We start from the raw sequence: 18,868 nt of genomic DNA, 5'->3' as shown, positions 1-18,868 counted from the left end.
CCTCCACTAACTCATCCCTCTCCCTCAGTAACTCCTCTCTCTCTTTCCTCCTCTCTCTGTCCCTCTGTAACTCCTCTCTCTCTCTCTCACTAACTCCTCTCTTTCTCTGTCCCTCAGTAACTCCTCTCCTCCCTCTCCCTCTGTAACTCTCTCTCTCTCGGTAACTCCTCTCTGTCTCTCTCGGTAACTCCTCCCGCCCTCCTCTGGTTGAAACCCAGCCAATGTTCCGTTGTTTCTCTGTCGGAGTCCGGGCTCCTCTCGCTCCTGTCTGCCTGCCTGACTACAGGCGTTTCCTTCCCCGGTCTCTGCTTCTCTCCGGCCGTTCCTGGACCGGTGTTGCCCGGGTGAAGTAAACGAGAGGATCGCGATGGTGTGCAGTCTGGATCGGAGAACCTACAACCATAGAGACACAGAGCCAGCCAAGTCCTATTGGACCCACGCCCCAGCCTGAGCTGGGATGCTCTTTCAGGAAGGAACCTGCCATCGAGCCCACAACAATGTGGGAGGGGTAACCCTTGGATGAAGAGAGACCAGGAGACGGGAAGGTGGTTACCTGTTTGTATTGTGACTCTTAACTGCCGTTGGGCTATTTGGGATGGTCAATAGACACTGGCCTGGCTAACGGTGCCCCCCACCCCATGAACTTATTTGAAAAAAAGTGGCAATAGTAAATCAAATTAAATCAAACTTCACCACCCGTCATCTCTCTCTCTCTCTGATGCGAAATTGGAATTATGGTGATTTGACCGTTCATAATAAAGCAGTGAACCTGAGCACAGCAAGTTGATATGAATCCAAAAAAAAAAATGCCCCTGGCTGAAAGTGGCTCAGAGGTTAGCATTGCTGGAACACAGTGCCAGGAACCAGAGTTTGATTCCAGCCTTGGGTGGCTGTGTGGAGTTTTGCATGTTGTCTGCTTGGGTACCCTTCGGGTGCTCTGATTTCAAAGATGTTCAAGTTAGGTGGATTGGCCATGCTGAATTGCCCATAATGTCCAGGCTAGGTGGGTTACCATATCCCCACACACACACATACACACACAGCAGAACACTCCTGCAGGTTTAGGCAATGCTCAATCTAATGCAACATCCTGGTGGATCTCCTTTGCCCCCCCCCCCCCTCCAGTACAATCACATCCTTCCTATAATGCGGTGACCAGAACTGCACACAGTATTCCAGCTGTGGTCTCACCAAAATCCTGTAAAGCTCCAACACGACACCTCCCTGCTCATGTATTCAGTGGCTTTGATCCTTCTTAATTCCCTTACCTGCCTATCCTGCTGGCTTCACGGATGGCTGGACACACAAACCAGGATCTGTCTAATCTTCTGTGCTTGCCAGGGTCCTCCTATTTAACGTGTACTCCCTTGCCATTTTAGTCCTCCGGAAATGCATGTCACAGAAATTTGGGCATTCAGTAGCACAGAATGGAGAAAAAAAATGACTGGCATCAAGACCTGGCATCTTTTAAGCATTGTAACTATGCCCACATACATTCCATCACAAACCACTCTGGGGAAAAAAGAGTTGCTCCTCAATCTTTAATTTTTTTTCCTCTGACCTTACAAACATGGCCCTGAGTCTGAACTCCCCCACACTAGGGAAAAGACCCTTGTCATTCACTGTCATGATTTTATAAACCTCAACAAGGTCACCCCTCAATTTCCTATGCTGCAGTGAAAAACACGTACAGTTCTGATGTGGATCCTTCAGAGAGGGGACAGAATATGTTTACCAGGACGTTGGCTGGAATGGGGGAATTTTACCTGTGAAGAAAGATTGGATAGACTGGGTTTGTTTCCACTAGAATGCAGGAGGTTGAGGGGTTTGTAAAATTGTGAATGGGCATGGATAGGGTGGAAAGTATGAGGCCTTTTCTCAGGGTGGAAGAGTCAGTTACTCGGGGACACAGGTTCAAGGTGCAGGGGTCAGGGGGGTGTTCAAAAGAGATATGTGAGGCATGTTTATCATGGAAAGGGTGGTGAGTTCATGGAACACACTGCCAGAACAAACAATGGAAGCAGACACAATTGTAGCTTTCAAGAAGCATCCAGCAGCAGGCATGAATAGGAAGGGAACAAGGGAATACGGATCCTGTAAGTGAAGACAATTTTAATATGGAAGGCAAAATGTGTCAGTGCAGGCTTGGATGGTTGAAGGGCCTGTTCCTGTGCTGTAATGTTCTTTGTAAAATGTCCCCAGCCTCTCCAGTCTATTTTTATATCTCAAACCCTGCACTCCTGGCAACATCCTGGTGAATCTTTTCTGAACCGTCTCCAGTTTAATAATATCCTTCCTACAGCAGCGTGAGCAGAACAGGACACAGTCTTCCAGAATTGGCCTTACCAACTTCCTGTCTAACCTCAGCACACCATCCCAACTCCAATATTCAGAGAGCTGAACAATGAAGGTCATCACACTCCAGCAGGCATTGTTTCACCCTGACTCCCCTTGTAACTGTCCACATCTCGCTGGGACACTGATGTGAAACATCTTGGCTCTTTGATTCGACCAAGTCTCATTTCCTACTGTTCCTGTGTATCCCTCAGAACACGAATGTAATGTGCATTCCCATGGCAACATCACAATGACATACTTGTTTGTGGATTCACATGAAGTGGGCATCACTGACTGGGACAGCCTTGTTATCCATCCCCCTAATCTCTACGGCATAAATGATAAGGAACTCTCCTCTTTAACTCCACTGTCCTTGTGTTTTAAGAACCCTGACCACAAATGCAAAGTCACATGGGGAGAGAGCTCCAGGATTCTGTCCCAGAAAAACTGAACGAAGGATGGTTAATTTCAAAGTTGGGATTAAGGGTGAAAGGGATAGTAACTGCAGAAGGAGTAGTGTCATATTGCTGGCCTTGTCTTCAAGGTGATATTCATGTTGGGTTTACAAGGTGCTGTTGAGGGACCCTTCCTGAATTACTCTAGTAAATCCATAGGTTTGTTTCCAGGAAAAATGGACAGGATTCATCAGAGAAGGGAAATGCAAATTGCTCAAAGTCTTATGAGATGATAACATGGAGGGCCCAAGCAGCTGAAGGCCGGTGGAGTGATGGAATTAGGGGATGGTCAAGAGGCTGGAATCGCAGGAGGGCTGACATCATGGAGTGATAATGAGCAATTGATGTTACAGCTAAGAGAGGGTTATTGGGACTGGAGGAGGTTTCAGAGATAGGGTGGGGTGTAGGGGGTGAAGGAGGTTCTGGAATTAGGGAAGGTGTCAGGGCTGGATGAGGTTACAGAGATAGGGAGGAGTGTACTGAGTGGAGGGGTTACAGAGTCATAGAGATGTACAATGCAGAAACAGTCCCATCAATCCAACTCATCCATGCCGACCAGTTCTCCTAACCTAATCTTGACTCAATTGCCCGCACTTGGCCCATATCCCTCTGCACCTTTCTCGTTATATATCAATCCAGATGCCTTTTAAATGCTGTAATTGTACCAGCCTCCACCACTTCCTCTGGCAGCTCATTCCATACACGCACCACTCCTGAGCCCATTGGCCCATCTCATCAAGATCCTGTTGTACTCTGAGGTAACCTTCTTTGCCATCCACTACACCTCTAGTTTTGGTGTCATCTGCAAACTTACTAACTGTATCCCCTATGTTCACATCCAAATCATTATATAAATGATGAAAAGCAGTGGACCCAGCACCGATCCTTGTGGCACACCACTGTCACAGGCCTCGAGTCTGAAAAGCAACTCTCCGCCATCGCCCTCTGTCTTTTACCTTCAAAGTCAGTTCTGTATCCAAATGGCTAGTTCTGCTTGTACTCCATGAGATCTAACCTTGCTAACCAGTCTACCATGGGGATCCTTGTCGAACACCTTACTGAAGTCCACATAGATTGCGTCTACCGCTCTGCCCTTATCAATCCTCTTTGTTACTTCTCTGAACAAACTCAGTCAAGTTAGTGAGACATGATTTCCCACACACAAAGCCATGTTGACTATTCCTAATCAGTCCTTGCCTTTCCAAATACATGTAAATCCTATCCGTCAGGATTCCCTCTAACAACTTGCCCGCCACCAATGTCAGGCTTCCCGGTCTATAGCTTCTCTCAGCTTTAAAGCATCACCTTTTCATTCTGAGGCTATGTCCTCTGGTTCTAGTCTCTCCTACTCGTGGAAACACCTTTCCATATCCAATCTACCACGGGGTCTCAGTATTCTGTAAGTTTCAATCAGATCTCCCTCACTCTTCTGAACTCCATTGAGTCCAGACCCAGAGTCCTCAGCCACTCCTCATGTGACAAGCTTTTCATTCCTGGGATCATTCTTATAAAATGCCTCAGGAATGCTCTTAACTTACTATTGTGAGAGATGACATTACATTGAATTACATGTTTTGACTGCAGGCTATAAAACCACCGAACTTTAGCAGCAAGCTATGTTAGTGCCCCTTTCTCACTGACTGCTGCTATCTCCTCAACAGTTTGAAGGGTCTATGATTTGTAGATACTAGACAGTACAAACTGAGCATACACATCTCTCTGTAATGAGAACAACCCATGGTCGACTCAGACTATGTGGACTTTACCTTTACCTTCACCAAGCATACATTAATATGATTAAGAAAACATTTACTCAGCAACAGGAATGTTGGATGATTACAAAAATAACTTGGTCCACATATATTTTGCCCGAACCATGGTTGCTACCATATAACCAAAAACAATTATACATGTGGAAGTCTAAACCCAGTTTATTCATCCTAGACGTGTGTTGCAATTCAGTTCTTTCTGTTTTCTTGTCTTTGACAGTGCATTACCCTACAATGTAGGTATGTCTGCTCTCATGTATGTTCACCCTGTTCAATGTCCTTGTCTTTGTCTTCATCTTCACTCTCAGAAGATTACTGCTGATCCCCTATTTCCTCTGCCGCCAGTCCACACCCTGTTTGTCAACTGCACTTGAGAAAGGCATAGTGCACCATTTCTGATCTATACTGCAATGCTCCACTGGAGCTTCCAACTCAGCTTGAAGTGGTTGAGTTATGATTGTTCAACTATGGCCCTTATGGAAACATGGGCAGTATTGTATCTTCATTTTGCCGTTGCCTCAGGGACGCACTAGCACCTTGATAACATTCATAGACCCTTATTTCAAGGAGGTTGGAGTGTAAGAGTAGGGAAGACTTGCTGCAACTGACAAAGGTACTGGTGAGACCACACAGAGTCATACAACATGGAAACAGACCGTCTGTTCCAACAAAGCCTTGCCGAACATTATCCCAAACTAAACACGTTCCACCTGCCCGCTCCTGGCCCATAGCCCTCCAACCCTTTCCCACTCATGTACTTATCCAAATGTCTTTTAAATCTTATAATTGTACCCACATCCTCCCTTTTCTCAGGAAGTTCATTCCACATGCGAACCACCCAATGCATAAAGAAAGTTCCTCATCTTTTTAAAATCTCTTTCCTCTCACTTTAAAAATGTGTCCCCCTAGTCTTGAAACACCCACCCTTGGGAAAAGACAAGTAGCATCAACTCTATCCATACCCATCATTCTTTTATAAACTTCTATCAATCTCGAGTAATGTGGGCAGTTTTGGTCCCTTTGTTTGGGGAAATTTCATTGGAGGCAGTTGAGAGAAGGTCTACTAGGCTAATCCCCAGAGAGCAGGCATTGTCTAAATAGCAAATGCTAAACAGGCTGGGACTCTACTCACTGGAACTTAGAAGATCTAACTGAAAAATATGGGATTCTTAAGGGGTCTTACAGGGAAAATGCTGAGAGGAGGTTTCTTGTCATGGGGGAGTCTAGGACCAGAAAGCATGGTCTCAGAATCAAGGGGTGCCAGTTTAAGACTGAAATGAGGAAGAATATCTTCCCTTTGTGTCTTTGAAAGTCCTTGTCACAGTGCCCCCTGTCAGGGCTGAGTCCTTGTGTATAGTTAAGGCTGAGATGGATAGATTCTTGATCAGTCAGGGAATCAAGGCTTCCAGGGAAGGTGAAAGTGAGGAATGTTGGATCAGTCACGATCCTATAGAATGGTGGACCAGGATCAAGAACTTAAGGGCCTACTCCTGTTCCTGTTTCTTATGGCATTATTGTCATGTGGTCATGCTGAGCACTAACCCACTGTTCTGGAAATCATGGTGTCGAATACTACCACAGTAATGGTGAAATATGAATTCAATAAAATCTGGATTTAAAAACTACCCTGTGATGACCATATAACCATTGTTGATTCTCAGATTACAGGTTTATTAGTGAAATTCCAGATCCATGGCAATTCCGTTGGCTCTTAACTGACATCTGAAATAGTCAAGTAAGACACTCAGTTCAAAGGTAATAATGGATGGAAAACAAATGGCAGCCTTACCAAAAAAGCCACAACCCAGGAAAGAATAACAAGAAAAGAAACATGTTATAAACCAAATTTAGAGAATTTTTCATTTAATTCCCTGCAGCTCTTCTTCTGTGGCCCAAGGTCTTTGGAAGGAGGCAGGATCTCGGGACTTGTCTTCTACATCAACATCATGGCAGCTCCAAGACGGTCTGAAACAATCCTTCAAACTCTGGCATCGATGGTTCCATATAAGTTAAACATTGTTGAAGTGACAAAACCTTTCCACTCTCCAGCTCTGCAGGTTGGTGATAGGGCAGTCTGAAAGCAATATGGGTACAGGCTATGGCACTCTACAGCTGAGGGAAGGTAGTGATGGCAGAGAATCCCACTGCCCAGGTTGCTTGGCTGTCCTTGTTATGGGTGAATGATGTAATCAAGTGTAATCTGGAGAAAGAGGCATCAGTGACAGCTTGAATGCATTTGCAGGTCTGAAAATGTGTTGCTGGAAAAGCGCAGCAGGTCAGGCAGCATCCAGGGAACAGGAGAATCGATGTTTCGGGCATAAGCCTTCCTGAAGAAGGGCTTATGCCCGAAACATCGATTCTCCTGTTCCCTGGATGCTGCCTGACCTGCTGCGCTTTTTCAGCAACACATTTTCAGCTCTGATCTCCAGCATCTGCAGACCTCACTTTCTCCTGCATTTGCAGGTCGCCTCAACTGGGAGATGCTACAAAAGACTCGATGTAAAATATATGTGTGTGTAAAATGTATGGGATTTTGAACTAATGACAAATATGTTTTGTCCTAATTACTTGAAAGCACTTAATAATTATCTAGGTATGTTTTTCTGGAACCATGACTTAAAGGTGGAATGTGCCTCCTGGAATAATGATGGTTATTTGTTATATTGTGCTAGTTTGTAAGAAAAATCATTGACAGATTTTGTTCTGAGCAAGGATCACTGGACCCAAAACATTAACTCCTGATTTCTCTCCACAGATGCTGCCAGACCTGCTGAGTTTTTTTTTGTTTTTGGAATGACTGCAGTTTTTGAATAGGAAATGGGACTTTACTTTGTGTTTTGAAATATTTTATAATACATTGCAAATAGAAAGGAAAACAAAGAACTGCAGATGGAACTGGAGATCTGAAAGAACCAAATTCAAAACATGCCTGAGAAATTCAGAGGCTCTGGTAACATCTGTGGCAAGAGAAACACAGTTAACGCTGAGTCTAGTGTGGCTGTTCCTCAGAACTCTGTTTCTCTTTCCATGGATGCTGTCAGACCTGCTGAGTTTCTCCAGCATTTTCGATGTTTGTTTTGATTTCCAACATGCACAGTTTTTGCCTTTAGTCAGATCTGAAGATAAAGCTGTTCATATCTGTGTCTTAGGGGACACTGTTTGCAAGTAATCCATGGCTGATACATTAAACAATAAAGACATTTGAGAGTGCAGGTGGGAGACAATTTAAAACAAGGAAAAAGAGTAAGTGCTGAGGGAATGCAGCAAGTTTGCAGCATCTGTGGAAAGAAAGACAGACAGAGTTAACATTTTGAGTTCAATGTTCAGATTTCATGACAATTTAAGGTCTCCTCTGAATGACAGAACCTCCCACTAGTTCTGTTCTGGTGGCTCAGGACTGATGTTCATGTTCAAGTTTTGTACAAGGGCCAGATCCTACTCAAATGGCTACAGTTTAAGCAGTTAAAGCCTGTGTAAATTTTGGGAATTAATATGAGGGTTTTGCAATTAAAGCCCAGCTACCAAGCCAAATCAAGCTACAATTGAAAATAATGCATTTCCATTGGCTCAGAACAAGGCAAACAAACAAAATAAATTAATTGCAAGAATGTTTCATCATTGAGTTTAGTCTGCCCTTCCCTCTGAACATAATAAAACTGCAATGAACAATGCACCTGTTTCTAGAATTTGTTTTATTTCAACAATAAATACTTTGTACAGTGAGCAATAAAATCTTGCTGAGGACACAGGACAGTGAATATTTTCTCTGTGCTGACATTTGAAACACAGATGGAAGTGATATGGGATATTTTGGAACTATCATGGTCCCTGAATCACTAAAGATTAGCTATGTAAGTAAGATACATATGGAAATCCTGATGATATGACTTGCACGTTTCAAATTCCCATGACCTTCTGTCGACCCCTCTCCCTGACCATCAAGAACACCCAAGGCTTAACACCCAGCTCCCTGTGTACCAGCTCCCCAGCCTGTGATATCCTATCTTGGTTTATTTTGACATTTCAAAGCAATCCTCTGCCTTCTGCACGGAGTTTCAGTCACAGACATTGCAAAGTCCTCGTTAGTTTCCTGGCAGCTGTTTGCTAAATCTAGGCTTCAACCACCTATTGGGTAACTAAACTCCTGATAGCATCATCACACACACTGAATCCCCTTTCCCATCTATCATCTGTTCCTTTGTCCATGTGATTACTATCCAAACCCACACATTACCTTCTGAATACTCAGTGACCGAGTGAGTAAGCTAACCTCCAGATCCAGTCCCACAAACCTCCAGACCCTCTGAACCCTGTCAGCTGAAACTACAAACATACATCATGGATCATCTGATTTCAGCCCCACCCCTTACCCTCCCCTTATCTGACCTGTCAAACACTTTGACTGTTAGAACCATCCTCCAAACCAGAACTGACCAGAAAACACCACCACCCACACATTCTAATTACTCCCACCAACTGGACTCTGCAATTCAACCTCAACCATCCAGCTTTTGCCCCCAAACAGACACAATTACCCCCATTGAAATGCATTGACACAATATAGTCAGGCCCGATTATACTGCCCCTTTTCCCAACTATCCGGATACACTCAAGGCAGAATGACCAGCTCATCCTTGTACCAGCTCAGCAATCTGCATTATCCAATCTTCGTTTATTTATCAAAGCCATCCTCTGAAATGTGAAGGAAGGATGTGACTCAGGAAACACATAGATTTGACAACAATCTTCTGTGAAGATTGCAGCTCTGTATCAGCTGAGCGACAGAATTCCATGATTATGTGCGATGAATCTGTCACAGTCACATTCCATCAAGTTGCTCTGGAGGGTTTCAGAGATCAGAACTCTGGGTCGGGGACAGAATTGTCACATTTGATGGATTTGCAACCAGAATTCTTGAGACCAAAGTTTGGTTTCTGGTCACTGGATTCAAAACGTTAACTCTGATTTCTCTTCACAGATGCTGCCAGACCTGCTGAGCTTTTCCAGCAATTTCTGTTTTTGTTTCTGATTTACAGTATCTGCAGTTCCTTCCATTTTATTTGGTTATCAAGGACCTGAATGCTCAGCAATTGTCCAATATAAAATGTTCAAATAGCCAATCACTACGAGACAGAGACTAACACTTAATAAGTCTGTTGTCCACCTGTAAACTTGTGAAATACTGACTCTCTTTGTTGCTGTGCTGCGTAACTGACTTACTCAAGGGCTAATGCAACAGGCCAGACAGACAGTAAGTCAGGTGGCATGTGAGACAGTATTGAATGCCCATTGAATGCTCATTGGCATTTGGTGCTAAAAGTTTGGATTATGACGCAGTCTGGATAAATTAGATATTGCAAACAGGAGATAATCAAATGGACAGTCACTATTTTCAATAATATAAAAGAAAGAACTGTGGATGTTGGAAATCTGAAACACAAATAGAAATTGCTGGATATTTCTCTCTGCATTCTCTCTACAAATGCTGCCAGACCCATGGAGTTAACATTTTGACCCTTTTGCAGAATTGGACTTGAAATGTTAACACTACTTTCTCTCCACTGGCTTCAATAAGCAGCTCTGCCACCCCCATTTTGGAGCAGATATTTTAATCTTCATTTGCTGAGTAACATCAACTCAGACAGCTCAGTTTCCAGATATGAAAGTTTGTGTTTTGGAAATGTGCATGCAATTTAAATCCCTCTCATTTGCCCTGTTGAAAAGACTTTGGCTTCTTTTGATGAGCAACATAAAGACAGACCGTTTTCCCAAGATACAAATATAAATGGTTTCTGTTCATATGAGCCTGTCCAATATGTTTGTATTTAAACAAATCAAAATAATAGCTCTGTATCTGAGCTTTTGTGTCAACTTAAACAAATCCATAGCACACATTGATGTAAATAAATACAGCATGAGGACAGTTAGGGGAAAGCAGCCACTCAAGGGGCTGATCGATAGGCCCCCTGATGTGAGACATGAAGAGATATTGGCTGCTTGTGATAGTGAGATGGCAATCATCATTGCTGACTTGAATCTACACAAAGACTGTGTAAATCAGGTTGGCAGCAGTAACGTGGATGAGAGGTTATTGATGACCTTCGAGAAAGTATCTTAAAGCTGCATGTTCTGAAGCAACCAGACAGAAGGTTATGTTATTATCATCTTATTGATACTGTGTAATGTGACAGGATTTATGAAACAATCTCAGTGTAAAGGCTCTCCTACGTAGCAGCCATCACAATATAATTCAATTTTACATCCAATTTGAATGGACGAAGATTGACTCTGAGGTAAGTATTTCAAAATTAAACAAGGTCCACTCTGCGGGCTTGTAAACGAAGCCAGCTGAAGTGAATGGCATAACTGGCTCAGAGAGAGATCAGTAGAGACAGTGATGGCAGAGATTTAAGAGGATACCTCAGAATATTCAAATGAAGTATATTCTGACTGAAACAAGAGACTTTAAAGGGAGGACTCGCTTTCTGTGGTTGACCGAAAAATTGAAGAAACCATACAACTTGAGGATATTGCAAAGATGGGTGGCAGGTCAGATGATTGATTAGAAAATAAAGCATGGCAGAGAAAACGGTTAATTAGAAGGAGGAAATTGGAATCTCAGAACCCAACTCAAAATCTTAAAAACAACAAAGCAAGACTTTCCATGGGTATTTAAAAACAAAACATGTACGGAATGTGAGTGTCACTCCTCTGGCGAGTGAGAATATGGAGTTATTGGTAGATGATAGGGGGCAAAAAGTGCAGAGCTGGAAAAACACATCAGGTCAGACAGCATCCAAGGAGCAGGTGAATCGATGTTTCAGGCATAAATCCTTCATCCATAGATGTTAAGGAAATGGCAAATTAAATGAATAAGTACTTTGCTTCTATCTTCACTATAGAAGATACAAAAAGCATTTCAGTAATAGTGGTAAGACACTGTTTTGCTGACATTGAAACTTCAGGCCAACTGTGTCTGCATGCTCACTCAGAACTGAGCACGTGCACAGTTCCAGATTGTCTGCATCATCATCCCAATCTCCCTCACCCTCTTCCCTCCTCTCTGAGTCTGAACATCACCACCATTCTCCGCACCACCTCCACCAGCCCCAACCACTATCAGACTGCACATCAATCTCTCTCTTCTCCAGGTCACAATCTCTCTCTCACCCTCAGACTTTCTCTCTCACCCTCACTCTATCCCTCCAAATCTCAACATCCAGTGAAACTGAGCAGACATGGAAAGAAGATGCATGATTGAAACACTTCAACCAATCGCATTCACCCATGCATGAGCAAGCATCTCCCTGGAGAATACTGCATGTACTCCTCAGTGTCAACCCAACTGTAAGTCAGGAAGTAGGAGGGAGGGATGACCACAATGTAATTACAGTCACTAAGGAGGCTGGACACAGTCAAACTGATAATAGGTCTCATCACCTTCTGTCTTCATCCCAGAGTCTTAAAAGAGGTTGTTCATTTGGTTGTAGATGCATTAATGCAAATTCTTTGAATTTCCCAAGATTCATTAGACTTCACTCAGTCAGAGATCATTTAGTAAATTAGATTAGATTATATTACATTACAGTGTGGAAACAGGCCCTTCGGCTCAACAAGTCCACACCGACCTGCCGAAGTGCAACCCACCCATACCCCTATATTTACCCATTACCTAACACTACGGGCAATTTAGCATGGCCATTTCACCTGACCTGCACATCTTTGGATTGTGGGAGGAAACCGGAGGACCAGGAGGAAACCCACGCAGAATGTGCAAACTCCACACAATCAGTCGCCTGAGGCGGGAATTGAAGCTGGGTCTCAGGCGCTGTGAGGCAGCAGTGCTAACCACTGTGCCACCGTGCCGCCCACCCTGTCTGTCAATGTTTTGCCCCATCCTTTGTCAGTGACCATCACCTCCCTGCCTCTAAACTTCTTCTGTCCCCAAGGCCTGTCTGGAATGACTTGATGGCACTAACTGCTGTTTGGAGACTCTTGCTGACACTAACCTCGAGGATGCATAAGGTTCACTTGGTACAAGGTTCATTAATTGAAACCTGCTGTTTTTCTATTACTACAGTATAATAATGTCTATTTAACCCTGACCGTATAATTCACTTCAACAGTCCCTTATTTTGAAAGAGGATGTAAATGCATTAAAGACAGTTCAGAGGAGGTTTACTCAATGAATACTTTGAATGAATGGCTTGTGCAATCGGGTTAAGTGCTCAGACTGGGTTTGTTTCTGCTGGAGTTTAGACGGGTTAAGAGTGATCTGATCAAACTGTATAAAGGCTCTTAATGATCTTGACACAGTGAATGTAGAATGGATGTTTCTTGTTGTGGGTGAGTTCAGAATTGGGGACCATGTTTATAAAATTAGTAGAGGTCACACATTTTGGACGGAGATGAAGAGAATTCTTTGTTTGGGTGTGTAACTTTGGAATTGTCTGTCCCAGAAAGTGGGAGAGGTGAGGACAGTGGATATTTTAAAGTCACAGGTAGATTTATTTCCTTGCATAACAAGAATCTAAGGTTACATTGGGTAGATGGGAACGCAAAACATAGACTTATCAGCCATAAACTTATGAAAGAGTGGAATAGGTTCAAGCGAGCAAATGAATTTGTTAAATGCATTCATGAAAGTTTCCTCAAGCAGTATACAGAGGATCCTACTCAGGAAGGGACGAAACCCGACCTACTCATGGGAAATAGGGCAGGACAGGTGATGGAGGTGATAGTGGGGGAGCACTTTGGGACCAGTCCTATTAATTTTAAAGTAGTTATGGAGAGGAACTGGTCCACAGGTTCAAGTTCTAAACTGGAGAAAGGTGAATTTTGATGGAATTAGACAGGAGCTTGCAGGGGTTGATTGGAGTAGTTTGTTTGCAGGTAAGGGGACCTCCTGCAAGTGGGAGGCCTTTAAAAGTGAGATCGCTGGAGTTCAAGGTCTATATGTTCCTATGAAGGTGAAAGGCAAGGTTGACAGGAATAGGGAACCCTGAATGACAAGAGATATTGAGGCTTTGACCAGAAAACGAATGAGGTATGGCTGAGGTACCGGCAGCTGGGACCAAGGGAATCCCTGGATGTATACAGGGGATGCAGGGTTTTACTAAAGAAGAAATCAGGAAAGCAAAAAGGGGGCATGGGATGGCCTTGGCTGAGAAGGTTAGGATGCATCCAAAGAGGTTCTTTAAGTAAAAAGGAGTAAGAACAACTAGCGAAAGAATAGTTATTTCTTATTTTCTAAAGGCAAGTGTAAGTCATTGTGTTCCAGAGGCAATTCAATTGGACAAATTGATAGGCTTGAAGCAACACGCACTTTATTCTTACACTGCAGTTAAACTAGTGATTTTAAAATAGTTCCAAGATAGAGGTGAAACAGGACACCTGAGATCGAGCTTGTCCACTCCGCCCATTTAGAGTCATCGGGTCATTGGGTCATAGAGATGTACAGCACAGAAACAGACCCTTCGGTCCAACTCATCCAGATATCGCAACCCAATCTAGCCCCATCTGCCAGCATCCGGCCCTCCAAACCTTTCCTATTCATATACCCATTCAGATGCCTTTTCAATGTTGCAATTGTATCAGCCTCCACCACACCCTGTGGCAGCTTATTCCATACATGTACCACCCTCTGTGTGAAAAGATTGCCCCTTACGTCTCTTTTATATCTTTCCCCTCTTACCCTAAACCTATGGTGTCTAATTCTGGACTCCCCCACCCCATTTGTCTATTTATCCTATTCATGCCCCTCATGACTCTATAAACCTCTATGCAGTCATCCCACAGCCTCCAACACTCCAGGGAAAACAGCCCTAGCTTGTTCAACCTCTCCCTACAGCTCAAATCCTCCAATCCTGGCAACATTCTTGTGAATCTTTTCTGAACCCTTTCAAGTCTCACAACATCCTTTTAAAAGGAAGGAGAGCTGAATTTCACACAATATTTGAAAAGTGGCCTAACCAATGTCCTGTACAACTGCAACTAACTCCTGTGTTCAATACTGTGATGAATAAAGGAACGCATACCAAACGCCTTCTTCACTATCATATCCTACCTGCAATTCTACGTTCAAGGTGCAAGGACCTGCACTCCAAGGTCTCTTTGTTCAGCAACACTCCCTAGGACCTTACCATTAAGTGTATAATTCCTGCTAATATTTGCTTTCCCAAAATGGCTCCTACCATCACTACTTTACAGTTGATAAACTTTTGCACAAACTCCCTGAAAATTTATTTTTACGTAGCTTTCCCATGAGTTTTTGGCCTATAGAATACAGGCCTAATGCACTTTATGGTCTCTTAAGAATGTCAACCCCTGTGTTGCAAATTCCCAACTGCAGCATTGCCATGTGCCCCTGCAAATTAGAGGGATAATTAGTGGGATTAGTTCAGCCTTGTTGAAAAGAAGAGAATTACTTGAATATCGAAGTAGTACATACTATTCAAGCTGAATGAAGGAGGAACAGAATATTGGTTTGCTTCAGCATTGTCTCATATGCTGCAGATGGGAGCTCTGTGAGTATTCCTTCATTTGAAAAGGGGATTTTCAGACTAAATGAGAGAGAATAATTGTATTAGATGAAATCAATCAAGTCCCGTTCACCAGCACCTGGCCCACACCCCTTCAAACCTCTCCCACTCAAATACCCATCCAGATGCCCCTGAAATGTTGCAATTGTACCAGCCTCCACCACCTCCCCCGGCAGCCCAGTCCACACACACGTATCTTTCCTTTTCATTTTTCTCTTTTCCTTCTTCGCTTTTCCATTTTTGATCTTTCTCCTCTCTTCTTTCTTCTCCTGGCCTTGGGACTCCTGGCCTCAGACTGTGCACAAACCCAGCCTGACAGTCTCTCGGCCAAGCTGAGCAATCTCTCAGTGGCCCAAGGTGCCACTCTCTCAATGGCTGAGCATGTGCTGTCTCTTGGCTAGTTGTGTTGATGTCACTGCCTGACGTGGTGATCTCTCGGCCGGCTGTGGTGATCTCTCGGCCGGGTGTGGGGATCTCGCAGCTCGCCAGCGTGATGATCTCTCAGCCCAGTTTGGTGATCTCTCAGTCCGGCATGGTCAACTCTCAGCTGGGGGGATGGTGATCTCTCCGCCTGGCATGGTGATCTCCCAGCCTGGCATGGTGATCTCTCGGCCTGATGTGGCAAACTCTTAACCCAGCGTGTTGATCTCTCAGCCCGGCTTGGGGATCTCTCAGCCCGCTGTGGTGATCTCTCGGCCCAGTGTGATGATCTCTCAGCTCGGTGTGGTGATCTCTCAGCCCGGTGTGGTGATCTCTCAGCTCGGTGTGGTGATCTCTCAGCTCGGTGTGGTGATCTCTCAGCCCGGTGTGGGGATCTCTCAGCTCGGTGTGGTGATCTCTCAGCCCGGTGTGGTGATCTCTCAGCCCGCTGTGGTGATCTCTCGGCCCGGTGCGGTGATCTCTCAGCCCGGTGTGGGGGTCTCTCAGCCCGGTGTGGTGATCTCTCAGCCCGGCTTGGGGATCTCTCAGCTCGGTGTGGTGATCTCTCAGCCCGGTGCGGTGATCTCTCAGCCCGGTGTGGTGATCTCTCAGTTCGGTGTGGTGATCTCTCAGCTCGGTGTGGTGATCTCTCAGCTCGGTGTGGTGATCTCTCAGCCCGGTGTGGGGATCTCTCAGCCCGGTGTGGGGATCTCTCAGCCCGGTGCGGTGATCTCTCAGCTCGGTGTGGTGATCTCTCAGCCCGGTGCGGTGATCTCTCAGCCCGGTGCGGTGATCTCTCAGCTCGGTGTGGTGATCTCTCAGCCCGGTGCGGTGATCTCTCAGCTCGGTGTGGTGATCTCTCGGCCCGGTGCGGTGATCGCTCAGCCCGGTGTGGGGATCTCTCAGCCCGGTGCGGTGATCGCTCAGCCCGGTGTGGGGATCTCTCAGCCCGGTGCGGTGATCTCTCAGCTCGGTGTGGTGATCTCCCAGCCCGGTGTGGGGATCTCTCAGCCCGGTACGGTGATCTCCCAGCCCGGTGCGGTGATCTCTCGGCCCAGTGTGATGATCTCTCAGCTCGGTGTGGTGATCTCCCAGCCCGGTGCAGAGATCTCTCGGCCCGGTGCGGTGATCTCTCAGTTCGGTGTGGTGATCTCCCAGCCCGGTGTGGGGATCTCTCAGTTCGGTGTGGTGATCTCTCGGCTCAGCATGATGATCTCTTGGCTCAGCGTGATGATCTCCCAGCCTGGTGTGGTGATCTCTTGGCCCATCCTGATGATCTCTCAGCCCAGTCTGATGATCTCTCGGCCTGGTGTAGTGATCTCTCGGCCCAGCATATGCAGTCTCTTGGCCAGCTGTCGCCTTAGCACGGACCTCTGATCTCAAGGTGATTCTTTGAAGTGCGGTCCAAATGAGATTAAGCACTTAAGAAAGACTGTAATGTTTGAACCTGCGTCTTTATTCCTTTATTTTCCACTTAAAAGTAAGAATGTCTGCAACGTGTAACTTTTAAACTTACATCGTGTGTTTTATGCTATAGTATATTTACTTTAAAAATAAAAATTGTTGAATTTTTAACATTGTTCTTTCTTCATACTGTGGGCGGCACAGTGGCACAGTGGTTAGCACTGCTGCCTCACAGCGCCAGAGACTCGGGTTCAGTTCCCTCCTCAGGCGACTCTCTGTGTGGAGCTTGCGCATTCTCCCCGTGTCTGCGTGGGTTTCCTCCGGGTCCTCCGGTTTCCTCCCACAATCCAAAAATGTGCAGGTTAGGTGAATTGGCCATGCTAAATTGCCCGTAGTGTTAGGTGAAGGGGTAAATGTAGGAGTATGGGTCTGGGTCGTATACGCTTCGGCGGGTCGGTGTGGACTTGTTGGGCCGAAGGGCCTGTTTCCACCAGGTAAGTAATCTAATCTAATCTAATACCTTCTTCTTAAGATTCTGTGCCGAAGTATTTGTCCCGAAGATGGTGCATTATACACTTCTCACTGTATTCCTGGACCTTTGTACTGAATACATGTGACAATAAAATCAAAATCAAATTACAGACAAAAAAAAGAAGAGTTGGAATAACTATTGGAAAACTTAGCAGGATAATGGGTTATTTATCTCATAAACAGCAACTGCTCCAATAGAGTAACACATCCTTGGCGCAGGCAAATTCAGTAAAATAGATTGTCTCACATGCAATTCTGGACAAGGACTGTAATAGAGTTGTTCAAGATTACATTTACTTTCAGTGTTCTGGAAACAGTTCAATATTTATTTATCCCTTTAAATCTTTCCTATTCATGTCCCTGTCCAAATGTCTTCGAAATGTTGTAATTGTACCTGCCTGGACCACTTTCTCTGGCAGCTCATTCCATACACACACCCCCCCTGCATGAAAATGTTACCCCTCAGGGAGGGAGTAGTGTAATACAGGAGGGAGGTCTTGTTACAACTGCACGGTCACTGTTTAGACCACATATTGCGCTCAGTTTTGGTTTCCTTTATGAAAATGATATACTTACATTGGAAGCAGTTCAGAGAAGTCTCAGTTCCTGGGAGGAAGGGATCCTTGTTTCAAAACTCCAATTAACCTGGATTAGAAACAGTAACTCTCTTATCCCTCCACAGATGCTGCCAGACCTGCTGCGGTTCTCCAGTGATTTCTTTTTGGTGTTCTCCAAGAGGTTTATATCTAGAATAATCAATACCCTGGAGTGAGTTACGGACTGGAATCTAATCAAGGGATTCGAAGTAGTGATCTGACTGGAAAGACACTGGAATTCTGAAAATGTGATTGCACTGAAATTTTTGTCTCAATAGTATCCAGCTGAGGTGTCTTTTTAAAAGTAAAACTCAATATTCAAACTTCCATGTGCACTAGTCTGGCAAAGCCACATCTGGGACTGTATCCTCCAAGGTGAGTCTGTATCTCAGCGACCTAGAGTTGTTTCATAGCATCCCCGTTGCAGTGTTTTAAATGCAGGAAGAGCTCACTGAACAGAGAAGAACAAAGAACAATGCAGCACAGGAACAGGCCCTTCGGCCCTCCAAGCCTGCGCTGCCTGCGCTTACCCTGTTACGGTGGCCCAGTGGTTAGCACTGCTGCCTCACAGCGCCAGAGACCCGGGTTCAATTCCCGCCTCAGGCGACTAACTGTGTGGAGTTTGCACGTTCTCCCTGTGTCAGTGTGGGTTTCCTCCGGGTGCTCCGGTTTCCTCCCACAGTCCAAAAGATGTTCAGGTCAGGTAAATTGGCCATGCTAAATTGCCCGTAGTGTTAGGTAAGGGGTAAATGCAGGGGTATGGGTGGGTTGCGCTTCGGCGGGGTGGTGTGGACTTGTTGGGCCGAAGGGCCTGT

At 45.0% G+C, this 18,868-nt stretch overlaps 1 long non-coding RNA gene across 2 annotated transcripts; it reads left to right on the top strand.

Moving 5' to 3' along the window:
- The first annotated feature begins 93 nt into the window (after nucleotides 1–93).
- On the top strand, nucleotides 94–18,375 carry LOC148146050 (uncharacterized). 2 transcript variants are annotated; one of them, XR_015760980.1, is made up of 3 exons: nucleotides 94–545; nucleotides 6,439–6,618; nucleotides 18,140–18,375. It is a non-coding gene; the product is annotated as an uncharacterized LOC148146050 (long non-coding RNA). The 2 variants fall into 2 exon arrangements; XR_015760981.1 differs by lacking the exon at nucleotides 18,140–18,375 and adding an exon at nucleotides 7,317–8,232.
- Nucleotides 18,376–18,868: the final 493 nt, after the last annotated feature.

The sequence above is a fragment of the Chiloscyllium plagiosum genome, unplaced genomic scaffold (genome assembly GCF_037043375.1).
Source record: "Chiloscyllium plagiosum isolate Xiang-an unplaced genomic scaffold, Cpla_swu_hap1 HiC_scaffold_22, whole genome shotgun sequence".
Taxonomy (NCBI): Eukaryota; Metazoa; Chordata; class Chondrichthyes; order Orectolobiformes; family Hemiscylliidae; genus Chiloscyllium; species Chiloscyllium plagiosum.
The sequence above is the reverse complement of the archived record's forward strand: the minus strand, read 5'-3'. Positions and strand labels throughout refer to the sequence as shown.